General features: G+C 41.0%; 1 protein-coding gene across 2 annotated transcripts in view; it reads right to left on the reverse strand.

Moving 5' to 3' along the window:
* The window catches only part of JADE1 (jade family PHD finger 1), a 215705-nt gene that overhangs the window by 155514 nt on the left and 32800 nt on the right, over positions 1–27391 (reverse strand). The gene's annotated exons all lie outside the window — the stretch shown is intronic.

Consider the following 27391-nt stretch of genomic DNA (forward strand, 5'->3'; position numbering starts at 1 on the left):
CTTACAAAGGTATAATCTTCTAAGACTGAACCAGGAAGAAATAGAAAATATGAACAGAAAATCACAAGTAATGAAATTGAAACTGTGATTTAAAATCTTCCAAAAAACAAAAGCCCAGGACCAGATGGCTTCACAGGAGAATTCTATCAAACATTTAGAGAAGAGCTAACGCCTATCCTTCTCAAAATCTTCCAAAAATTACAGAGGAAGGAACACTCCCAAACTCATTCTACAAGGCCACCGTCACCCTGATACTAAAACCAGACAAAGAACAAAAAAAGAAAATTACAGACCGATAACACTGATGAATATATATGCAAAAATCCTCAACAAAATACTTGCAAACAGAATCCAACAACACATTAAAAGGATCACACATGATGATCAAGTGGGATTTATCCCAGGGATACAAGGATTCTTCAATATATGCACATCAATCAATGTGATAAACCATATTAACAAATGGAAGAATATAAACCATATGATCATCTCAATAGATGCAGAAATAGCCTTTGACAAAATTCAACACCCATTTATGATAAAAACTCTCTAGAAAGTGGGCATAGAGGGAACATACCTCAACATAATAAAGGCCATATATGACAAACTCAGAGCCAACATCATTCTCAATGGTGAAAAACTGAAAGCATTTCCTCTAATATTGGGAACAAGACAAGGATGTCCACTCTCACCACTATTATTCAACATAGTTTTAGAGAAACTATGTTGAGAAGAGAAGAAAAAGAAATAAAAGGAATACAGAGAAGGAAAAGAAATAAAAGGAATACAAATTGGAAAAGAAGTAAAACTGTCACTGTTTTCAGATGACATGATAATATACATAGAGAATCCTACAGATGCTACCAGAAAACTACTAGAGCTAATCAATGAACTTGGTAAAGTAGCAGGATACAAAATTAATGCAGCAAAATCTCTTGCAACCATATACACTAATGATGAAAAATCTGAAAGAGAAATTAAGGAAGCACTCCCATTTACCACTGCAACAAAAAGAATAAAATACCTAGGAACAAACCTACCTAAGGAGACAAAAGACCTGTCTGCAGAAAACTATAAGACACTTATGAAAGAAATTAAAGACATACAAACAAATGGAGAGATATACCATGTTTTTGGATTGGAAGAACCAACATTGTGAAAATTACTCTACTACCCATAGCAATCTACAGATTCAATGCAATCCCTATCAAAGTACCAATGGCATTTTTTACAGAACTAGAACAAAAAAATCTTAAAATTTGTATGGAGACACAAAAGACCCCGAATAGCCAAAGCAATCTTGAGGGGAAAAAAATGGAGCTGGAAGAATTAGACTCCCTGACTTCAGACTATACTACAAAGCTACAGTGATCAAGACAATATGGTACTGGCACAAAATCAGAAATATATATCAATGGAACAGGATAGAAAGCCCAGAGGTAAACCCATGAACCCATGGTCAACTAATCTATGATAAAGGAGGGAAGGATATACAATGGAGAAAAGACAGCTAGTTCAATAAATGGTGCTGGGAAAACTGGACAGCTACATGTAAAAGAATGAAATTAGAACACTCCCTAACACCATACACAAAAATAATCTCAAAATGGATCAAAGACTTAAATGTAAGACCGGACACTATAAAACTCTTATAGGAAAACATAGGAAGAACACTCCTTGACATAAATCACAACAAGATCTTTTTTGACCACCTCCTAGAGTTATGGAAATAAAAACAAAAATTAACAAATGTGATCTAATGAAACTTAAAAGCTTTTGCACAGCAAAGAAAACTAGAAACAAGATGAAAAAACAACCTTCAGAATGGGAGAAAATATTTGCAAGCGAATCAAGGGACAAAGGATTAATCTCCAAAATATACAAACAGCTCATACACCTCAATATTAAAAAAACAACCCAATCAACAAATGGGCAGAAGACCTAAATAGACATTTCTCCAATGAAGACATACAGATGGCCAAAAGGCACATGAAAAGCTGCTCAACATCACTAATTATTAGAGAAATGCAAATCAAAACTACAATGAGGTATCACCTCATACCGGTTAGAATAGTCATCATCAGAAAATCTACAAACAACAAATGCTGGAGAGGGTGTGGAGAAAGGGAACCCTCTTGCACTGTTGGTGGGAATGTAAATTGATACAGCCACTACAGAGAACAGTATGGATGTTCCTTAAAAACCTAAAAATAGAATTACCATATGACCCAGCAATCCCGCTACTGGGCATATACCCAGAGAAAACTGTTATTGAAAAAGACACATGCAACCCAACGTTCACTGCAGTACTATTTACAATAGCCAGGTCATGGAAGCAACCTAAATGCCTATTGACAGACAAATGGATAAAGAAGATGTGGTACATATATACAGTGGGATATTACTCAGCCATAAAAAGGAATGAAATTAGGTCATTTGTAGAGACATGGATGGATCTAGAGACTGTCATACAGAGTGAAATTAGAAAGAGAAAACAAATATCATATATTAATGCTTTTATGTGGACGCTAGAAAAATGGCACAGATGAACTGGTTTGCAGGGCAGAAATTGAGACACAGATGAAGAGAACAAACATGTGGACACTGAAGGGGGACAGCAGCGGGGTGGTGGTGGTGGTGGTGGTGGTGGTGGGCTGAATTGGGTGATTGGGATTGACATGTATACACTGATGTGTATAAAACAGATAACTAATAAGAACTAATAAAAAAAATAAAATGAAACTCATAAAAAAAGAGAAAGAATCAGAATTATGGAAAAATATTATGTAAAGTATGTTATTTATCATTGTAAAAATTCAAAACTGTTTAAATGCCCCCCTAGGAGGGTAATTGTTAATTTTTAAAAAAAGAAGCAGCATGTGATTAAAAGCTGGATTCAAATCCTGACTCCACTACTTACAAGGTATGTGTCCTATGGCAAGTTACTGAACCTCTCTGCCCCAGTTCCTCAACTGCAAAATTGGTAAATAGTAGTTCCTAACCCACTGAGCTGTTGTGAGGATTAAATGAGTTAATATGTATTAAGTACTTCATGTAGCATGGATACAAATACATGTTGTTGTCAAGTAATTATTATTACTACATCCATAATTATTAGACATCATTATTTTTATGTATACTTCCTCAATGCAAATCTCTACCTTCCTTTAAGAAAACTCCACCCGAACAGTGAAGAAAAGATGAGAGGGTAGCCTAGAAAATAAAATAAGAAAGATCAACTGTTCACACTATACAAACTGATTCAAACAAACACATTAAAAATTAAAAAAACAGTCATGGGACAATTGAAAATGTGAACATTGTGAACACCGAGTAGATATTTGATGGTTTGAGGAATTATTAATTTTTTTTAAGGTAAGATAAGAGTTGCAGTCATGTAAAAAAAAGGGAATCATTAAGTTGAGATTGAAATCATATGTGCCTGGGATTTGCTTTAAAGTTGTATCTGTGAGGTGGGAGGATGAGGTAAGACTAGCAAAGGTTGTGAACAGGTGATGGGAACATGGAGGCTCATTAATCCACTCCATCTTTTTTGTGTGTACATTAATTGAAAAATAAGAAGGAGGTGGAAAGAAGACAGTTACACCTCTAGGATCCAGGCTTACCCTGTGATTCACCTCTCTTCTCCTGCCCTCCAGACAATCAGTAGGACCTAGCAATCTCCAGCAGTGTATTTTCTGAAGTGTGGGTTACTCTGTCAAGAGCAGTATGGAAGCGCCTTCAGCAGGAGAATTGAAGGAGGGCTTTGGCACTCACGCCAAATTTGAACCACCTCAAGTTTTCCCTCCAGTATGACGTGTGAGGTGAAAATACACTTTCACATCCCCTCCAGTAGTCTACTGGGTGTCTGTTGCATCACACACACACACACACACACACACACACACACACACACACACGCATGTACTACATTTTCCAAGGACAAAAGCTAATTTTCAGAAACAATAGAGTCAAGATCCATTTTTTCATCTGCAACATAGTTTCAGAACTGCTTCTTCCCACGAAGAAGATAGCTTTCATTGATATTTTAATGCAGAGCAATGTCAGTTCCCTTTGTTTTTCCTCAAACTGTACCCTGAGACCTACCACTGCATAAGAAATGGGATCCATTCCAGAGCAATTGACCTCTCCATGGCCACCCTTAGGCTCACAAAGACCCGGAAAAAGCTTTAGTATCTATGGCTTTTTCCCCTTAGTATTTAGCCCAGGTCTTATGTCTTTCCAGTGTGGAGATTATTGAAATGCAGAAAGATGTGCAAGTTTAATCTCCTCTCCAAGCAAACCCCTGAGGACTGGAGTAAGGAGGAGAACTGTGGGAGGTGAAGGGGTGGGGTGATAGTTTGTTCTTTCATTCACAGAAAAAACAAAATAGATATCACAGATTGTTAGACTTGAAAGGGCCTGAAACTGAAAGATAATTCTAGACCCACTCCTTCAGTTTACACTGAGAATGATGCTTACGGAAATCAAAGGGAGCATTTGCTGCAATCCTACACAGGGTGTTTATAATACCTATTTAAATGACTCTTCTCACAAAAACTTAGCTAATAACCTAAAATCAGAAAACAATATTCTTTTGATTTTTTAAATCATTAAATTACTATCTCAGCCCCAAACTTTAAATAAAAAGTTGTATGTACACTTAAATATTTATTATAGTTGTTAATTTCAAAATTATCGGCACTTTGCTCGTTGTGGTTTCCTCCTTGCAGAAATCCTTCAGGCGTACTTATCAAGGGCAGAGCCATGGTGCAGGCCTCCCTGGGTGGGCAGTCAGGGCAAGCCTTGTCTAGAGAATTTAAAAACTATAATAAAACCAACTAAGAGTTGATCTGCTTTTTATTAGCATTATTCTCAGCAATTCTAAACAATATCCGTCATGAAATTGCCCTCTCTGAAAAAAATTTTTGGCCTAAATTCTAAACAATTGCTGCAATTACTGTTAATATATAAGTAAGCTTCAGATTAGCATATTTTTGTTACATTTTCTTTAATAAACATTGTAGTCCATATAGGAATGAATTCAGAGATCTCCCAATTACCCACTTAGCCTTCGACAATGTGGACTCAGCTCCACACGTTTGCTTTGAATAGTAAGTCCTGTGGTACTTCATATGCCTATATTTAAAATTTTGATGTGAAATAAATGATGATAGTCCAACAACTTTAAAGATGAAGAAACAGAACTTGTTACTTCAATTCTGCCATTCTGTGTGACCACTATCTTTTATTTGTGCAGTAATTTTGTTAAATGCAGATTTTAGTTCATACATGAAATATTTTTACTTTGAATGCTATTTTAAAAATAGAAATACATTCTTTTTAAATTGTTAATTGTTTTTGAACTAATAAATCAAGAAAATAAAATATTACATCAGTGATATAATTTAGTAGTTACCTAAATAAGTAACTTTTGTGAAGTTGTGGTTTTGTTAAAATTTACTCATTAGTTATTAAATATTTTTAACATAAAATATCATTAGATTATAACCAACAGATGAAAGTTCAAACTGTTAGATATAAGCTATCAAGATATCCAAAGGTGCTGCTCTGATATTGCCAGAAGATATCAAAAGAAATCTCAAATATCAAAAGGGAAATGTTTGAATTTTCCTTGAATTTTCTGTCATTTTCACCAAGGACTGGACTTTTACTATCATTTAGCCATTTTCTATGATATTTGCTAAGAAGAAAAACCTTAGAAATTTTTACCAAATATAAATGAAATCTATGATGAATTTTTCTGGAGAAGATATTTTAGTGGGAAATATGTGACTGTGGAAACATTTAAAAACCATTAGAAATGATCCTAAAGAAACTATGACCTGAAAGTTATTGCAATTTTTTGGAATATATTGCCAAATGAGATTTTTATAAATCTCTTAAACTTAACTCTATGTTTAAAACTTTCCCTAACTACTTGTATGCCTGTTGCTTCATGTGAAATTAAAATAAATCAAAACTGTTCTTTGATTAACTATGAACAAAGATAGACTAGGACATTTGTTAAAATGCTTGTTAAACATAAGTGTGTGAAGAAGATCCATTTTCATAAAATCTTTGACACATTGATGACTTTTGCAGTAAAAACCACCACAGGGTGCCAGAGCTAGAGAGGAGTAAAATGATGGAGACTAAGAAGGATTCATTAAGACCTCTAGAAGACAACACTTTAAAGACACTTGGCTAATCTATGGAGGAATTTGAGAGCGGATGGGTTTTCTAAAGTGTTTGAGGAATGGGGTCAGAGAAATACTGTTTTGTTAATGATATCATGCCTCTATTTTTACCCCAGGCGTATGTCCTGGGCCAATGTTAATAACAATTGTAAATGTCCCTTCTTTTGCTAAAAAAGAAGTCCCAGAGAGAAGGTCCTTCTAGAAAGCAGAAGGCTTTCACCCACCTTCCTTCATTCTTCCCTACTTCCCACTGTCACAGGAGTCTTTGAGGGGACATGTATATGCATCTAGTAGGTAAATTCAATCTTTTTTGCATAGTCAAAGAGCCTGCAAAATGCCAGTGGGTTCCCTCTTTCCTAAAAGGCCAGAATTCCTTACATCTGACTCCAGGCTTTCAGGTCAATTCAATCTTTTTTGCATAGTCACAGAGCCTGCAAAATGCCAGTGGGTTCCCTCTTTCCTAAAAGGCCAGAATTCCTTACATCTGACTCCAGGCTTTCATATTAAATCCATAACTTTTTTTTTTTTTTTTTTTTTTACTGGTATCTTCGCAAACATGTTCAACATCTCATGGTTCTATGAGAGTATAACCCATATAAAGTCCATCTACCTTGTGGTCCAGTCTTAGCAAGGAAACTTTAGTTCAGTCTCCAAAAATAACTGAACATCAGTTAATATCTTTTTATAGATTTTTCTGGAAAATGGCTCTGGAGTTGGGATTTTATTAATACAATTCAGTAAATGTCTTAAATATTTCTCTCTATAATTCTCTCTTCATTTCTCATATATGCGGAAGCTACCCCCCAAATCTTTATATCCTCTTTCTGCAAACTCCCCCACTTTCTTCCCAAGTCCAAGGCTGCTAACTTCGGTCTCACCTTCCCTTCCTCTGTCATATTCCAGAGCTATTTACTTCTGTGTGGCTATAAACTCTGGCTTTCTCAGTTAAGCAGCTACAGTGCTCTCATTATCCAAAACCCCAAATCTGCACAAAGTTATGGGAAATATGTTGGCCACAAAAGAAATTCTGCTGTGCAGACAGAAGGGAAGAAGCGATGTGAATTCCTATATGATAGCATCTTTATCTATTCAGGAGCTTCCCCAGAGATTTTCTCTGTCAAGGATAAAACCTGTCTGTGACCAAGTAGTTGATTCAAATTCTGGTGTGGCTAAAGAGAGAATCTTCCAGTAATTGAAGACAAGGGAGGCCATTTACATTTAGCAATTGAAGACTAACAGGGAGGGAGATTTTTATTTTTCCATTTTGATGTGCTATAACTTATTCTCATTAATATTTTTTTGAAAATGGGGGAGGACGGGTGAAGAATAAAAATACTGTTGATAGAGGGCCAGTTTCCTTATTAACGCCACATGTCATCCTCAGACACGCAGCATGGCCTGGTGAAAGAGCGCAGACTTCGGAGCTAGATATTTATACTGACGCCTGAATCCCAGTTCAGTCACTTTCCGACTGAGTATAACTTGTAATGTGACAATTATTATCAGAAAAGGAAGGAAGAAAAGAAAGGGAAGCATTGTCTTCTGTAAATGCAGATAATAGCTGCATTGTGAGAATATTGTGAGGACTAAATGAAACAATGTTTGTAAAATGCTTAGTACAGTACCTGTCATGTAACAGATATTGAATCATAGTTATCTATAATAAGAATAAAGGCATTATTTTTTACTGGATTTGGAGGGCCTCTGCCTAAACTTCTTTTGTTTCTAATGTTCTAAAGTTAGTCTTATTTTGTGCTAGTTTTGCTTAAAATACACATATGTGTGTGTGTATCTAGAATAAAAGCAGTGCTCAACAAATAGTGATATGCACATATCTGAGTAACCAAACTTTTCATATCCCAATGATTGGTGGCAATAATCAAGAATTTGAATAATCTCTTGTAGGTCACAGTAAGTTACCTCCACTTCACCTGTAATTTGCATATTCCCACCAGCTCCTCTCCTAGTGTCCTCTTCATGACCACCAAGGAGAGCTAGAGGACCTTAGAGGAGGCTCAGAATAGTACTGCCTTGATTTTGGCAACAAGCATATTGTTTCTTCAGCTAACTCAGCATGCTTGAGATCATTTTAACAGCAGAGTGTTATCATGTGGTTTCAGTAGAAAAAGTCCCCATGTAAAAATAGCACCTTCTTCCTCAGCATGTCTGCTCCTTTAATGAAAATAAGACTTAAGCTTAGACTGAGCCAATGCAGCTATCAAGGAGTGAGCTAAAATCTCATCTGCTTCAAACACTGTTAGCCAAATTCACAAACCATGGTACTTACAGCCATTGACAATAAGAAAGACAATGCAGTAAGAGACACGAACACTACAGGATATTTCATACCTAATACACAATACTTAAATAGCAGTTTCCTAGAATGAGCCCTCAGAGAATATGGTCAATGAGAAGAGTTGCAATTGCTCTGCAAGAATATTTACAGCAACATAAACAAACCAAAAAGGAGCAAAAAAAAAAAAAAAAAAAAAATTCAGTAACACTCACAAATTCTTACCCAATCCATTTTTTTTTTTTTTTTAAAGAGGGATACACTAATATAATTCAAGCCATATGGCAACCCTAGTAGGTTGCTTCTTCTTGGAGAATGGTGTTTCATTCATTCTACCAGCCTGCGTGCATTCTATCGCACCGTGTTCTATTTTGGCATTGGGAAATCCTATGTGCACTATTGATATGACAATAAAACAGAACAAAGGTAGTTTTTACATTTTTAAGGAAAGACACAACTACATTTTTAAAAATTATCCTGGAAGACACAGGTTCAGACCTATTATTGGGCCATCAGTGTCCTCTCATATCATCTTCAGAACCTGTTCTACATCAAGCCCGATGACTTGAGTAATTATACTTAGCGTTCCCTCAGAAGAGTGATGCCGGCACACATAGTAGTATGGCTGCAAACATATATACTTCTGCAACTGACCTATCTAAGAGAGCTCCATCAAGGAATCCGGCACAGGAAATACCTGGTAGTATGTCCATCTTATGACCATCAGAAATTTCACTTTCATTGAGTGAAATCTACTCAGAACAGAAGAAACTTTACCAGGAGCTTAATTTGGGCCCTAGAAGTCTCTAAGCCCTTTTATCAGGGGGAAAAAAGACCCTCAATTTTATTTTATAATCCATTTCCCCAGAAACCAGATCTTTCTTAAGAGAATGTTTCTTTTTTGCAAACCCTAAGATACCTTTTTTTTAACCATTTTTATTGGAGTATAATTGCTTTACAATGGTGTGTTAGTCTCTGCTGTATCACAAAGTGAATCAGCTATACGTATACATATATCCCCATATCCCCTCCCTCTTGCATCTCCCTCCCACCCTCCCTATCCCACCCCTCTAGGTGGACACAAAGCACCGAACTGATCTCCCTGTGCTATGTGTCTGCTTCCCACTAGCTATCTATTTTACATTTGGTAGTGTATATGTATCCAAGCCACTCTCTCACTTTGTCCCAGCTTACCCTTCCCCCTCCCCATGTCCTCAAGTCCATTCTCTAGTAGGTCTGTGTCTTTATTCCAGTCCTGCCCCTAGGTTCTTCAGAACCTTTTTTTTTTTTTCTTAGATTCCATATATATGTGTTAGCATACGGTATTTGTTTTTCTCTTTCTGACTTACTTCACTCTGTATGACAGACTCTAGGTCCATCCACCTCACCACAAATAACTCAGTTTCATTCCTTTTTATGGCTGAGTAATATTCCATTGTGCCACATCTTCTTTATCCATTCATCTGTTGATGGACACTTAGGTTGCTTCCATGTCCTGGCTATTGTAAATAGAGCTGCAATGAACATTGTGGTACATGACTCTTTTTGAATTATGGTTTTCTCTGATATACCCTAAGATACCTTTAGCAGAAACTCTTTGAAAGCTGTTTGAGGCTGTCAGATGGCTCTTATTTATTATGACAAACAGAGATCTCTAGAGCCTCATTTCCTCTGGCATCACTGCAACCTTTACTCAGGTATCAGTGGCTGTCCTCAGTGCTACCTGTGTGGATTCCATGTCTGCCTCTTTTCTCCTGTTTGAAAGCAATGCTAGAAGATGTTCACCTTTGTCAATTAGGAGAGACCACAGTGCCCTGCGCACAGTAGGCATTCAGCAAATGTCGGTTATCCCCGCACTGCCTCCTTCCACCACTCCCAGTCCCTTTTATGTAAAGGAAAATCTAGAATCAAGTGACTCACAGGCTATAAGGGCATTGCACAGCTCCCAGCACTATCTCCTTAGTTTGCAACCAAAACAGATTTCAGAGGAACTACAGGTCAAACATCTGGGTGGAACTAGTCAGTGGGCCATTTGAAAAATGGAGACAAATTTAAGAAAAATTTAGGAACTGTCTATATAAACTGGTGAAATCAAGTACCTAGAGGTTTGTAATGAAGCTGTGAACGTGAGTGAGTTTACTGAGAGGATGTAAGAAAGAGAAGGTGGATGGAGACAGAACCGCACATTTAATCATGGCAGGAGAAACAGAGCTCTGAAAAGAAAATAGAAAAAGCAGTCAATAAACTAGGAAGAAAATGAATATTTACTTATAACAGAAGCTATAAGAAGTGAATTCCAGGGCTTCCCTGGTGGCGTAGTGGTTGAGAGTCCTCCTGCCGATGCAGGGGACACGGGTTCGCGCCCTGGTCTGGGAAGATCCCACATGCCGCGGAGCGGCTGGGCCCGTGAGCCATGGCTGCTGAGCCTGCGCGTCCGGAGCCTGTGCTCCGCAACGGGAGAGGCCACAGCAGTGAGAGGCCCGCGTACCACAAAAAAAAAAAAAAAAAAAAAAGAAGTGAATTCCAAAAAAGGAGGTTAAATGTGTTAAAAACTACAGAACAGTCAAGGAAGATAGAGTCTGAGAAGATGTCATTGATGATTGGGCAGCAGCTAGTTAACCTACTTACTTGCTGCAGAAACCAGCTTTCAAGAATTAAGAATTGAATCCAGGAAAAGGAAGTGGAGGGGATAAGAAAAGTTACTCTTCCAGGAGATCTGATGGTAATAGGAAGAAGAGCACTAGCTTAGTATATCAAAGAGGTAGCAGAGCTGAAGTTTCCATAAGGTGTACATGTTGAGTCATGGCATAAGTATTGTGAATGTGGTAGATTGCAAAATGAGCACAAAATATATCCTTCTATGCACAATGCTTTGCACTGTGACTTTGTAGCCTCTCCCATCAAGATATAGTCTATTTCTCCCTGGAATCTGGATTTGGCCATGTGACCTGCTTTGGTCTCTGGGTCATTAGCAAGCATGACACAAGTAGAGGCTTAAAAAGTGCTTGCATAATGGGGTTCACTTTCTCTTGTCCACCATGTAAACAAGCCTAGCTTGTCTGCTGGAGGATGAGAGATGACATGGAGAAAGGTCCCAGTTGTTCCAGCCCTAGTTGAATCTGCCCAGACTAGGAAAATTGTCCAGTGAGCCACAGAATGGAGAGAGATAAGAAATGTTTGTTGTTGCAAACCACTACACTTTGGGATGGCTTGTTACACAGCAAAAGCTACCTGATACAATGAGATATTTTCCTTTTTTTTTTGCCACACCACGTCGCTTGTGGGACCTTAGTTACCTGACTAGGGATTGAACTTGAGCCCTTGGCAATGAAAGTACAAAGTCCTAACCACTGAACCACTGGGGAATTCCTGAGATGTTTTCCTTTTGTACCTATTCTCTGCACTAACAGTATGAGACCAGAGTGTTGAGTAATGTCAACTTAGAAAACAAAGGAAAATAAAACTTACAAATACCAATAATGTTCTATCTGGTGATAAGACTGTAAAAATCAAAAGCATCCAAAATACGGCTGTGAATTTAGGTAAGCACCAATGTAAAAGATGTCCAAACATCAAGGAAACTCCCTGCCATCAAGTCTATGTAATTTATTTATGGCAGAAGCCCAGGTCATTTCTAAGCCTTTATATCATAACCTGCTGATAAAGAATTCTATAAAAAAATATGGTGGCAGTTTTTAAAAGATGGGTGATTTGATTTCTATAACAGCTATCAGTTCACACAAAGGTTACGGATGATGTATTAGGTTACTGGTTAAAGAAGAAAGAATAGAAACCAGCACATATGTAGGACCTGGGGTTAAGAGTGGAAGCCACCATAGTGGTCATAGGCAGGAAAGACAAGCCTCATCTCTGGGCCCAGGAAAGACTGCAGTGGGACCCCGTATATTTCACCAAACCCTGAGGACATGTTGTACTACTGTCCAGTAGTATAGTTGATGTTCGTAGCAAGGACTCAGAGCCATCAAGAAAATGTTAAATGATGTTCGATATACTGGGTTTAATGAGGCCAAGAAGAATGGAATCTATGTTATTACCATTTCCATTAAAATAGCTAAATTTTTTAAAAAGTTTGCTGCTTAGGGCTTCCCTGGTGGCGCAGTGGTTGAGAGTCCGCCTGCTGATGCAGGGGACACGGGTTTGTGCCCCTGTCTGGGAAGATCCCACATGCCGCGGAGCGGCTGGGCCCGTGAGCCATGGCCGCTGAGCCTGCACGTCCGGAGCCTCTGCTCTGCAGCGGGAGAGGCCACAACAGTGAGAGGCCCGCGTACCGCAAAAAAAAAAAAAAAAAAAAAAAAGTTTGCTGCTTAAAGGATCTAAGCTTCAGTTCAATGAAAAACTCACTTCTTTGTGACATCCTATTTTCTGACAATACAGATTGGTGAGGTATTAATTTAGACGTATTCATTTGGCATTATAAGGAATTCTAAGACTAACACAACAATTATTTCCAGAGACAGAAAGGAAGCATTGTCTAGCAAGTGGAGAGTAGAACAGCACTTTGTTAAAATGAGGAAATACATGTTGATGTGTTTTTTCATGATTTCTTTTTAAAAAAAGTATCTGTCAGTATTCTGTGGCCTCCATTGTTTTTAATTCACATTTCTCTGGGGATAGATACGACCATTAACCACTCTGCCTCTCCACTCAGCAGGTACTAGAGTGAGCCTCGGTCTTTGTTCACAATTGCAGGCTTTAGATCAGCCTCCATACAGAGTCTCTCTTTAGCAGGCCTGCAGTTTGGACTCCCAGTCCTTCTCCATCTTTACTGTTGTTTCCTGGATATGGCATAATTATTGTCATCACAGTTCTCATGATTAAAAAACATTCACTGAGGACCAACATACCAGTTTCCATGTGGAAAACAATTAGTGGTTCCACAGTCCATTGTCCCACCTTGTCTATTACAGCATCCAGCAGGTTTAATTTTGGAGCCAAATTGCCACATCCCAGGCTAAAGGCACCCATCCTTTTGTTCTCCAATCCAAGGGTCTTTTATTTGGAGGGGGGCGGTATTAATTGAAGGAAGCAATTAATTGTCATTTTAATCCAGTGGTGTGTTAGGTTTATTTTGTTTGTTTTTTTTTTTTGGCTGCGTTGGGTCTTCCTTGCTGAAGGCAGGCTTTCTCTAGTTGCAGTGAGCAGGGGCTACTCTTTGTTACAGTGTACGGGCTTCTCATCACAGTGGCTTCTCCTGTTGTGGAGCACAGGCTCTAGGTGTGCAGGCTTCAGTAGTGGCAACATGCGGGCTCTAAGGCATGCGGGCTTCAGTAGTTGCGGTGTGCTGGCTCAGTAGTTGTGGCACACGGGCTTAGTTGCTCTGCAGCATGTGGGATCTTCCCAGACCAGGGCTCGATCCCGTGTCCCCTGCATTGGCAGGCAGATTCTTAACCACTGTACCACCAGGGAAGTCCGTCCAATCCAAGGGTCTTTGACATAAGCCATAGGCTTTATACTATTCTCTTAGTGCTTTTGTGATGTTCTCAAACTTCTCAATTATCTAATGTGGTCTAATACTCTCCAAAACCAGGTGTACTGGTTTTTGCCTTGGATACAAGTGTTTCTAAATGCGACGCGCAGGATTTTTAAAAAGCTCAGACTTTGGTGTAAGACTTGAGTTCTAGTCCTAGTTCTAGCATAAGATTATTTTGAGCTGATTATTTTTGAGAAACTGCAGACACAGGAGAAGCTCTGAGACAGAGTAGAAGTTACCCTTTTATAAGGGACATTTACATTTATAAAGGAAGTCTCTATTGGTAAGTATCTCCCTCTCTGGACCAGAAAGGAGAGGGTAACTCTAAATCAGAAGAAACTCTTGTCAATGGAGACAGCACTTAAACCTTAAATCTGCATAGCAAACCTTACACTTGTTTACTGTGCTTTTCCTGGTAACTTCCTATAACTGGTCTCCCCACCCTTCCCAATCTTTCTTTTGTCTTCAGGAGAAGATGGTACATAAACTGGAAGCTTGGGCCATCTCAGAGAGTTACTCAGTTTCTCTGTGTGGGCTTTCTCTTCAGAGCTGCCTGCCTACAAGACAAGCTGACCCTTTGCTCCAGCATCCACATGGTATTCCACGTGGTCTCGAGGACCACAGAGTGAGAAGGAGGACAGCCACCCTCCATTCAACTGCCTGGGTGTGTGCTCTATACATCCAATATGCTCCTTCCATAAGTCCCAAGGTTTAGACTTGAAGCAAAGGAGTAGAAGGCCTGATTTCAGTTGCAGCCCTATTATCTAGTCCAGCTTTTTTCAGCAAGAAAGCAGGTACTTGGATCTTAATGAACTCTGTGACTATTTGTCATTTGGTACATCAGAGATCTCAACAGCAACCTACTAGTGGGAACAGGATTTAGTATAACTTCATGTCTTCTATTTCTTCTCACTAGTACACAGTTATTATGGGAATAGGGGAGACCCTTACACCACGAATTACCAGCAGTCCAACGTTTTTCATTTTATAGACAAAGAAAATGAGGCTCAGAGAGACTGAGTCACCCAAGCTCACATGTGTACACAGTGGCTTGGAACCCAGCTGTCCTAACTCCTGGCCCAGTGCTTTTACCAGGGTACCTTGTTCCTCTTCCTAACAAAGTATAATTCAAAGCAGGTCTCAGCTGGTGGGCAAAATTCTCTGGACTCTCACATTAAGTTCTGACTCTCATCTCCTAGGTTTCCACCCTATGTTCAGCTTGGATCCAATTATTGCTAGCTTCTGGTCCTCTTACCCACCTGGTTATGAAGGACGGCACACATCCTAAATCTGGGTATCCCCAACACATCTCTAGGCCTCAGGAGAACTGAAGAGTCACAAGGTACAATTCCTGAGTCTTCTAAATCAAAACCACCTAATTTGGAAGTAAGGCTGGGTAGCTTTTGTGTAAGGCATATAGGGTCATTTCTAACATTCCAGGAACTTTATAGTATCAACGTTTTTTCCATGGCTAAGCTCTGCGGAGATGTCTTATTCTTCCATTTTTTCAATATCTAATGTCATAAGCTTAGAGCCCCCTAGAATGATGAAAGGACTATGGCAATGATATTCCACATCAGTATATAATTTTATCTGATGACAAAATTAGGCAGGATTCTTATGAGAAATACATATAGCACATATACACAGGGCATTGGGTATAACTGTCGGTAATTTCCCAGCTATATATTACAGGTCCACAAGCATGCATTTTCCAACCATTCCAACAATGGCAGAGGGGATAGAGTCCTTGGGAAATGCATTGCCTGTACAGATTACAGTTGTATCTCCACTTCCATCTTGTGACAACTGGTGCTTGATGCCAGCTTATTGGGCAGCATCAATAGCACTGGGGCCCTCGCTGTCTAAAGGGGAGGGAAGCCCCGTGGACTGAGTAGGATAAGTGACTGGTCTCTGGAAGGCCCAGGCGATGCAGACTCTCAGAGTGTACATACGAGCCCGTGTGTGTCTGGTAGCAGGGGAGAATGGGTAACACGGTAGTAGGGCATGAATGGGTGCTCTGAACTTCTGCTTATGCCCTGGCTTCCTGGAAGCTCTTAACTAGCAGTAAGAGCTTCTCCCAAAGAGAAATGGCTACTGCAATCACAGTGCAGGGAAACTGCAGGGCAGAACCTCGAATCTACCAGCCTGAATGGCTGATGCTATAAATGTCCTAATAAGAGATTAATTTCTTAATGGGGATGGTGTTTTTTGAAAATATTCATCCATTTTATTTGTAATCTCCCATTTCGCCCATTATCATTCCCAGCAGCTTAAGTAGAGGACCAGACAAAAGCTACCTTTTGTAAAGGAGTTATGAACTTAGAAAAGCCACTACCCAGTAGCATGGGGAAGGGGAAAATTCCTTTTGTCCTAGAGATGATGAGAATCAAGCAGTTAGCCATCTGTGCTCTGATTTGACCTTCTGTGGTAAAATCCTAGAGGAAGGAGCAATGAGATAGATTTCAAGACAAATCCAAACATAGAGAGAGTTTGTGCCTGTCTCCTCAGATCAGAAAATGCATTAATTGCATAATCCATTAGCAGGCACATTGTATCTCCAACTCCAGCTCCCAGAGGATACCACCATGCAAGGTGCTCCAAGAAGCCTCAGCAGGGTACTAATAGTGGCCCAGTACAGTTTGTTGGAGACGGCTAAGTTGGTATCCCAAGCTTCAGTTCTCATCAGCAGCCTGTAGCACCAAAAGTGCCCAGGAGTTCCCACCAGCCCTGAGGCTACAGGATGTAGAGAATGGGGCTGGAAGTTCAGTGACCCTGGAGCAAAGGGCTGCAGGGCACACCACCCAGGTCGGTCATAAATTTAGAGCCCTCTAGAATGATGAAAGTGCTGACTGACTCAGGACTCACTGAGCCAGTGCCTCAGGCCCTGATAAAGCTAAAAGAACTGATTATGTGGTACTTGGCCAGCAAATTTCGCCGCTATCATTTCTTCTCTCACCTGTATCTACAAAGACATGGAGTCTATTTTCCTTCCCCTTGAATCTGGCTGACCCCGCACTATCTTGACCAACTGATTGTAGCTGAAGTGATGCTGTGTCAGTATGAGGTCCTAGCCTGGAAGCTTTTGTGCTTTTGTTCTCTTGGCAGCCAGTGCTGCGCTTTAAAGAAACTCAGGCTACACTCCTGAATGATGAGAGGACATGAGGTAGAAGACCATGGAGGATAAAAGGCCATCTTGGATGTCCCAGTCTCCGACAGGCTCTCAGCTGAACACAGCTATGAGTGACAGATACACTGTGTGGAACAGAAAAATTGCCCAGCTGAGCCCAGTCAATCCACAGAATCGTGATAAATTATTGTTTTAACGATTAAAACATTGTTGGCTTAAGCCACTAAGTTTTGAGGTGGTTTGTCACACATCATGAGGTAATTGTAACAAACACAGATTCACAAGTCAGGGATATAATCAGTGAGGTCCAGCTCAGCCAGAAACAAGCCTAGTCCAGCACTTTGTAATAGAAACCAGCAAGGATCCAGAGGAGAGAGAACCCTGGGGTCTGGGGACCTTTATCCCCTATCCCCATGCATGCGCGTGCATGTGCCCTTTTAGGAAGGAACAGAAAGAGAGAGGGAAACAAGTCAGAAAGGGTGGTGCGGTAGACAGGATAATCCCCCCCACCCCAAATACGTCCTTCTTCTAATCCGTGGAACCTGCGAAAATTTACTTTACATGGCGAAGGGGAATTAAGAATGCAGATGGAATTAAGGCTGCTAATCAATTGACCCTAATGTAGGGAGATTATCCTGGATTATCTGCGTGGGCTCATGTAATACAAGAGTCCTGAAATGGGGAAGAAAGAGACAGAAGAGTCAGGGCAGAGGGAAGAGATACAAGAACACCACCTGCTGTTGCTGCCTTTGAAGATGGAAGAAAAGGGCCACACTCCAAGGAATATGGAAGGTGCAAGGGAATGGATTCTCCCCCAGAGCCTCCAGAAAGGAACCAGCCCTGCCGACACCTTGAGTTTAGCTTAATGAGACCCATTTCGTACTTCTGAGCGGTAAGGTAATACATTTGTGCTGTTTTAAGCCGCTTAATTTGCGTTAATTTTTTCAGGAGTAACAGAAAACTAATGTAGGTGGCAAGTTGTAGTGATTGAATAATTATTCAAGATAAGACTTTCTGAAACTGGAAGACACTAAACTGGCATTAAATGGCAATTTTAAGCTTTTTTTCTCACAGCACCCAGTGTGGGGAAGGCTAGAGAAGTAAGATTAGATCATTTCTGGAAACCAAAAAAGCTACCTTTTGTTTTTTCACACTCCTGAGTAGAGCGAGTTAAATGTGAGACCTTGTTGCACCTCTTGTTCTGAGGCTTGATTTCCTTTTAAAACCAACTCCCCTTGGAAGAGTCACCCATTAAACTTTTCAAAATGAATAGGTTTATCTGATTGCTTCTTCTGAAAACAGGAGTTTGGTAAGGAGAGAATGGAGGAAGTGAAGTTAAGGCTTGAGCACCTAGAGTCCTGGGAGGGGGAGTTGGTGAGGAGGCCAGGCTTGTCCCGACTCAAGGGTGTGGCAGACACCCCCTGAACAAAGCGCTGTCCTTGAGCAGAACTGTTACCAGACATTGCTCTTTACGAACGGTCCCAGCAGTGCCATAAACTCTGCATCGTGTGGTACCAAGTGCAGGTAGGAGTTCCTTATGCCCAACAGCGAGACCAACTGCTTCACGTTATTTAGGGCTCTCACATCTTTCTGGCTTCTTTCCCCTGCATGTTAGATACCTGTGGTTTCAGCTCTGTGATTGGAGTCCCACATTTCATCACTGGTCTCTGACCCTTCGAAGTTAAGAGTTTTTGAATCAAAAGTTAAGTTATTTTTAATTTTTAAAGTAAACTTTCTGTCACCATCACTACTGATTAGTATTCTTTGTTCTCAAAACGATTCTAACAGTATGATATTAGAAACAACACTGAGTAAGTAATAATGAAATACCACATTCTTAGCATGCCCCACACCACTGTAATGATTTCCATGGATTTATTGTTTCAAAGACACACAAATACGTGGGGTACTTTAAGGGCAACTACATAGGCACCGTGGATGCTCTGAAGTTGACCCTTAACTTAGCAGCAGTTCTTGTTCAGAATAGGGAGTGGGGAATAAAGCAGCAACAGAGGAGGGAGGGAGATGAGAATCTAATGATTGCTAAAGTCACGGGGAGGCGGGATAAGGGTGGGGGATCCGGGCATCATCTAGATAGGTTCAAAGTTGCTCTAACACTCTGTGACTCTCAGAGGTTACTTACCTTCTCTGTACCTCTATGTCTACATAAGAAAGAAGGTGGGGATGGAAACAATAGTGCCTGTAACATAAGGTCAATGTGATGATTAAATAAGTTAATTCATAAAAAGCACTTAGTTCTAGCTAGGCAGTAAATGCTTGATGAATACTAGTGATTTTTCTACAGAACCCAAAAGTGGAGAAATCAACACTTTTGCCAGACCACAAGTATTTTTCTCATTTATTGTCCATTTTTACTACACATCAAGATAAATGTCTAGCTCACTTTGATCCCCTCCTCACGTGAGGTTGGTGTTCAGCTCTGTACGTGCCTGGAGTCCCTGGAAACATCTGAGAAGACCAATGCTGTTTCCAGATTCCCTTATCAGGCCTCCATTTCTCCATTGTTTCCCAATCCCTGCCTTTCCCCATGTGGTCCCAATATCAAAATATTTAGTCCATCTGTCCCAGAGGGGTTTGGACTCTCTCTTCATTTGTGCTTCTTGAAATAATATGCTCCTGAGGCACAGACCATTCCTTCATCACTAAAAAAGGTCAAGCATTTATTAGTCTGTGTATAAACATGACAACAAAGGAGCCCTTGTAAAAATGGAATGTTCAGCTTGGATAGAACACAGAAGAGTTCCTCTTGGATCTGGCAAATTCCTTTGGATTTCGTCTCTTTTAAATACACCACATTAATGTCACTGTTTCTTTCTCGATCCTCAAGCCTTACTTCTAAATCCCCATGAACCCTTTGAGGTGCAGGTTTCTTCATTTAAAGTCTATAAGTGCAATTTCTTTTTCAATTCAAACACATTAGCAGTTTCTTCAGATAAACCAATCCTCATACTATGAATAAAAGGTGTACTCTCCTATGTGTCACACAACCACTTGTCACAAAAAGGAGAAATAACTTTGCTTTGCTCACCAGCAGGCATTTCATACAAACGTTATGCCTATTCTTTTGGGCAGCAACCCATGGAAGCCCAACCTCTGACTAATTTTCCTCTTTAGATGTCCTCTTCAGATGACCTTAACCCAACACAGAACTCTCCCTCTATCTCCTTGGTTTTCACGTCCATCATGGCAGCCAACCGCCATCTACATTAGCCTGTTCCCTTTCTTGAACTCTGATCCTCTCAGACAATATATATTATCTCTCTTTGTAAAACATAGCTTTTGATTCAATACTATGCATAATCTAGCTCTAAAAACATTTTCAAATTTCCACATTGTCTCTTTATAAGCTGTTGTTGGTACTGTTCTTTACAGAAAATTCTCTTGGTTTCCTTTTGCAAGGAATGAAGAAGAGATGAATTCCATACAGAGACATTTTCTATACAGTCTCAGGTAAATCCTGTCTTGGAGAATGGTGACCATGTTTCATGCCCCTTTAAGGCTAGCAGAGTAAAAGTACCATCTCTTAAAAAAAAAAAAAAAAGATCCACCTCTGATTGGAGAGCCCAGATTTTTTCTGGTGAGGCCTGCAGGTATGGAAGCTCATTAAAACCAGTGTGGGCTTCCCTGGTGGCGCAGTGGTTGAGAGTCCGCCTGCCGATGTAGGGGACGCGGGTTCGTGCCCCGGTCCTGGAAGATCCCACGTGCTGCGGAGCGGCTGGACCCGTGAGCCATGGCCGCTGAGCCTGCGCGTCTGGAGCCTGAGCTCCGCAACGGGAGAGGCCACAACAGTGACAAGCCCGCATACCGCAACAAAACAAAACAAAACAAAACAGTGTGATCAATCTGCATTCTCTGTCCTGTTAAGATTGTCTCACTATGAGAACATTCTACATGAACAATAGAGTTGTTGGTCTTCTTCTTCTTCTCTTTCTCTTCTCCCTCCTCTTCCACTCCCCCCACCCCAGCTCTCTTTTCCACTTATCCTCTTCCTCTCTCTTTTTTTTTTTTTTTTTTTTTTCCCATTTTTGTCCAAAGCTGCCCAGGGAAGCAATGAGGCTTGGAAAAGGATCTAAAATATATTGGCTCACTAAATACTTAATTTTATTGCTATGAATCTCTCTGGTGTATGGCAGGAAGTCACATGACAGTACTTTTTCAACTTAATGTCAACTTGTATTATTTTGTAACTATATAGGTGAATGTCAGCCCTAAAATTTAGCAGTTTACCCTTCTCACAGGAAGTACAAAGTACATTTCATTTGAATAAATGAAACAACATCTGCTTTCATGGGCTGGCCCCAACTTTACTTTTCTAGTTTCTTCTTCTACCATACTCCTTCACTTCCCCCTCCCCCCAACCTCCCCTACCCCCCTCCCTCATACAATGCTATTAGTACACCATATTACTCCCTCTTCTCTGAGCTTAGAACAATTTATGAATTCCAACTAGGTGAATAAATGAATGAAATAAGCTGTGCCATTACAGTCTGCTTTTGCTCATACGTTCCCTGTTTTTGGAATATCACCCTTCCCACTATCCCATTTTTAGTGAGGAAATTTCTACTCATTTTTCAAGGCCCAGCTTGCTGCTGCCTCTGCTTGAAGTCTTCACTCATTATCACTGTCTCCCTCCTCCTTACATTCACAGTGTTTTACTTCTTAAATGTTACACTCACTTTGCCTTTGTTTGCCTTTTTTCATTTACTTGTCTTCCTCTCCCCTTACAATGCAAGTTCCTCATGGTAAGGCGTGTCTTTTTCATTTCTGTATCTCCCAAATCTAGCATAATAGTTGCCATAATATAAGCACTGATATGTTTAATGTTTTAGTTTACTGTTTGTTAAGCTCTGGGATAATGACTTTCAAATTCCAGGCATGGGGGACAGACAGAGAGTGTCCACCAACAAAGATACAGGATGTAGAGCAGGAGTTTAAGGTGAATGTATATCCTTGTGTAGATACCTGGTAGTCACTTGAATCTATAGGTCTGGAGCTGAGGAGAGATCAAGACTAGATATATACAGTTGGGAGTTATCAGTATAGAGGTGAGAATTTAAACCATGGGAGTGGGTGAGAGAACTGATGAGAAGCACTGAGGACAAACCTTAAGGAAAGCCAACATTTAAGAATGAATGATGGGGGGCTTCCCTGGTGGCGCAGTGGTTAAGAATCCGCCTGCCGATGCAGGGGACACGGGTTTGATCCCTGGTCCGGGAAGATTCCACATGCCACGGAGCAACTAAGCCCATGAGCCATAACTACTGAGCCTGCACTTCTAGAGCCCGTGCTCCGCAACAAGAGAAGCCACTGCAATGAGAAGCCCGTGCACCACAACGAAGAGTGGTCCCTGCTCGCCGCAACTAGAGAAAGCCCGCGTGTAGCGACGAAGACCCAGCACAGCCATAAATAAATAAATAAATAAATTAAATAAATCTAAAAAAAAAAAGAATGAATGATGGGGGAATTTCCTGGTGGTCCAGTGGTTGGGACTCCGTGCTTTCACTGCTGGGGCCTGGGTTCGATCCCTGGTCAGGGAACTAAGATCCCACAGGACGCGTCGTATGGCCAAAAAAAAAAAGTTTGCTTTAAAAAAAAAAAAAAGAATGAATGATGAACAAGATGCAGAATGATGAACAGGACTCTGAGAAGGAATGATTTGGCAACAGGTGGTGAACAAGAAGGGGGGAAGGTCATGGAAGCTAAGGGAGGATTCAAGCTCAAGAAGGGCAGAGTGGTGATGGGGTCAAATGCTACAGAACTAGGGCAACACGTAGAGAGAAGTACAAGGCCAATATAGAATTTGCAAAGGAGGGAAGTGATAATTTTCTTTGATAGGTTCTTACTTTCAAGGATGAGAGAGTGGCCAAGATGGCAGAGTAGAAAGACCCAGAGCTCACCTCCTCTCATGAGCACACCAAAATCACAACTATCTACAAAACAACCATTGATGAAAAAGACTGGATCATACACAAAAAGATCTTCTACAACTAAAGACATAAAGAAGGAACCCCAACGAGACAGGTAGGAGGGGTGGACTCATGATATAATCAAATCCCATACCCCCCAGGTGGGCAACCCACAAACTGGAGAATGATTATATTGCAGAGGTTCTCCCACAGGAATGAGAGTTCTGAGCCCAGGGGTCTGGCACCAGGAAGATGAGCCCACAGAACATTTGTCTTTGAAGGCCAGCAGGGATTAACTGCAGGATCCCCACAGGACTGGGGGAAATAGAGACTTCACTCTTAAAGGGTGGACACAAAAATCTCACGTGCACTGGGACCCAGGGCAAAAGCAGTAATTTGATAAGAGCCTGGGTCAGACTTACCTGCGGGTCTTGGAGAGTCTGGAGAGGTGGGGAGGGGATGGGAGAGGGTGGCTGTGGCTCACCCTGGGGACATAGACACTGGTGGCAGATATATTTGGGAACATTCAACCATGTGAACATCTGCTGGTGGCTGCCATCTTGGCTCACCAGCTCCAAGACCTGGCCCCACCCAACAGCCTGTGGGAGTCAGTGTTAGGATGCCTCAGGACAAATAACTAACTGGGCAGGGACACAGCCCTACCCATCAGCAGACAGGCTTCCTAAAGACTTCCTGAGCCCACAGCCATCTCTAAAGATGCTCCTAGACATGGCCCTGCCCATCAGAGGGCCAAGACCCAGCTCCACCCACCAATGGGTAGGCACCAGCTCTTCCCACCAGGAAGCCTGCACAAGCCTCTAGACCAGCCTCACCCACCAGGGAGCAGGCACCAAACACAAGAAAACTATGATTCCACAGCCTGCACTCCAAGTCGGCCAACAGCAGACCAGACCCTACCCTGGGACCAGCTGGGCCCCGGCCTTGCCCACTAGCAGGCCAATGCAACCTTCAGGACACCTTGGACCCCATACCCAGCTGTGTAAAGAGCCCTCCATCCCTGCACAAACAGTGATCTGAAACGAGCTCTGGGATCCCTGGGCCTGCAGCCAGACTCCCCGAACCAGATCTGCCTGCCAATAGTCTGGCACTAACGCCAGTATCTGGCTTCACCTGCCAGTGGGTGGGCAACAGCCCCAGAGTCTTCAGGACTCTAACTCTGCCCATTAGTGAGCCAGCACTAGCCCCATGGCCCCCTAGGGTTCTGCAACCAGCTGCCTCATGACCAGGCCCCACTAACCAGCAGCCAGCAGCATCTGCACAAGGCAGGGCCTGGCAGCCAACCAGACTAGGGGCCAACCAAGCCTACTGGACTGCCCACATAGTCAGCCTGCCACAACAGCAGGACACACGCAGCCCTCTTAGGGGGAACAGCTAGAGCATATAGCTTGGGTGATGAGAAGGCAGTGCACTGCTGGGACACATAGGACATGTCCTAAAGAAGGCCCTTTCTCCAAGGTCAAGAAACATAACTAAGCCACCACATACATAAAAATACAAATAGCAACCTAGACAAAATGAGGCAGCAGGGGAATATGTTCCAGAGGAAGGAAAAAGGTAAAACCCCAGAAGAAGAACTAAGTGAAGTGGAGATGGCTAATCTACCTGAGAAAGAGTTCAGAGTAATGATTGTAAAGATGATCAAAGAACTCGGGAGGAGAATGGATGCACAGAGCAAGAAGTTAGAAGTTTTTAACAAGGATGAGACAAATAGTTATGAATAAAACCTAAAGGGTCTAGGGGCTATGAAAACCAACCTCTCATTAAGACAATTAGATCTCATCAAATCTCACCAGGAAAATCATATTCCAATCTGAAGTTCCTTGTTCTTCCTTATAAAAGGGATCGCAGGAATAAGATAGAAACTTCTGTCTACACGCTGTGGCTACATTAGAGTAACTGAAGAGCTCCAAAACACACGCCCTTACATGATGAAGTCCTTTCTTGTTGTGGGGTCACTGTGGAAGGGTTCTCAAGGAGAACCTCTGAGGGCATGAAGAAAATTACCCATCACCATTGAGCCTCCAGGAGTAACAAAGAGGAGCACTTAAAAGCAAAAGATGCCTTCAGGTAAGCATTTATTACTATGATAACGGTTATCACAATTTAATTTACATTAATTTGGATTTACCTTACTTATATTAAAAGAATACATGGCCTTCTTTCTGAAATTGATTAAATTAATATCAACATAGAAACTATTACTTTTTGTTGGGCGGGGGGAAAGGCGACCCATCTATCTATTCTTCTACTCATTCTTCCATCCACCCACCCACCTATCCATCCGTCTGTCTATCCAAATTATGTTTTAAGGCCCTCTTATTTAGTGGCTTTATGCTAGTTCCTGAGTCTGCAAAGATGAACAGGACCAGATTCAAGACCTCAACATAGTCACCATCCAGTATGTAGGAATTTGATCTAAAACATCATTAAAATTAGGCCAGTGTTCAGGATATGTATCAAATGCTTTTAAAGTAAACCCCAGAGATATGCTTTAGGCATTATCTCTGTACTTCTTCACTATACTAATGTTCCCTGACATTGTTATCACTGATAAATGTCAAAAGGGAGAGTGATATTTTTGGAGCTGATTTTTTTTTTTTACCCTATTACAAAAATAGATTATAAACACACACACATATGTCACAGAAAGAACTTAGACTAATATTTCTATACAGGGATAACCATTAGCATATTTTTAAAGCTCACAGTTACCTTCCTGTTGTCAGTTACAGTCATCTGTTGGTTTGAACTCCTTATTTTATGATAGCTATCAAAACCTATTGGTAATATGTAATCTGATTAAATTTAGCAAGAACATGAAAATTTTATAGTCAGAGTTCCTGAAAGAGGCTGTATGATTTAATATTTTCATCCAACCATCTTTATAAAGGCATAGTGCTAACGTAAACCAACAAAAAATGATCCCTAATAAAATTAACACAAAGCTATAATTGAATTCAAATTCATAAACGTTTTATTTTTAGGTAGCTGTTCTCTGTTTAGGACCTCAGCCTAAGTCAGTATTTAGTTATAATTTACACTAGGCAAATGCTTGGGGGAAAGAACATATATACTAAGGCAAAGCACAAATGAGTCAAAGTTATCCATGTCATCACGCTACTCTACCATAGGCCCCTTTGCTTCTCCTGGAAGGTTGTTGGTACCCCTAGTGTTGGAGGAGGGTACTGAGGCTAATCTGGATTGCGGTTCAGAAAAGTGAAAGATACAATGCCTTTCACGCAGGTCTCTGGAGAAAGCTAAGGTTTCTCTAACCTTGGAGAAGCACACTCTAATACAAAATGCAGTATCATACAACTTTATTTAGTTCAAGGAGGCTGTGGTGGCAGTGTCAATACAGCAGGTACAAGGGCTGAAGGAGCTTTTATTACATCACAGATTGGCAGCCTGACATGTAAAGACCAGTACTGATGGAATATTCAAGTCACTAACTTTGTCTTTCTACTCCACTCAAATAGCATGAATCAGTCAGCTCTGCTGCTATACAAACAACCCACCCACACCCCAAATTTTAGTTAAAACTGCAAAGGCTTTTTCTGGGATCTGTAATGAAGAAGACATGTGCATCAAAGCTCTCTTTGTGTTTTCTTCATTCTAGATCCAGGCTGAAAGAGTAGTCCATTTTTGGACATGCCACTCTATGACAAAGAGAAAATAGCAAGAGAGCTGATGGAAATATACAATGAGTCTATCTATGTCAATTAAGGCTGCTATTACAAAAATACCATAGAGTGAATGGCTTAAACCACAAACATATATTTCTCCCAGTTCTGGAAGTTGGGAAGTTCAAGATGAAGGCAACAGCAGATTCAGAGTCTGGTGAGGGTCTGCTTCCTGGCTTATAGACACCTGTCTTCTCATTTTATCCTCACATGGCTGAGAGAAAGAGATCATCTCTCTCACATCTCTTCTTCTAAGGGCACTAATCCCATTCACGAAGCCTCCACCCTCATGGCCTAATCACTTCCTAAACCCATTGTGTTGGGGGTTAGGGCTTCAACATATGAATTTGGGGGGAGAAGAACAAACATTCAGCTCATAGCAGGCTTTTAGAGCTTTCACTTGGATGAGGCATAGTCAAGGTTACCCACATACCATTAGCCAAAGTACTCACATGCCCAAGCCTGACATCAAAGGTGCGGAAACTGTCTACTCCCCCATAGGAGGCACTGCAAGTTGTGTGATCCTGTTAGAAGGAGTGTGAGTTGCTGGGAATGGTAATGCAATGCCCCGTACCATGCTCCCTTTTGCAGTCCCCACCTAGTTCTCCAGCTGATTCCTTCAGCCCCTTCCACTTGCTGCCAGCTCAAG

Source organism: Stenella coeruleoalba, assembly GCF_951394435.1.
Source record: "Stenella coeruleoalba genome assembly, chromosome: 4".
Taxonomy (NCBI): domain Eukaryota; kingdom Metazoa; phylum Chordata; class Mammalia; order Artiodactyla; family Delphinidae; genus Stenella; species Stenella coeruleoalba.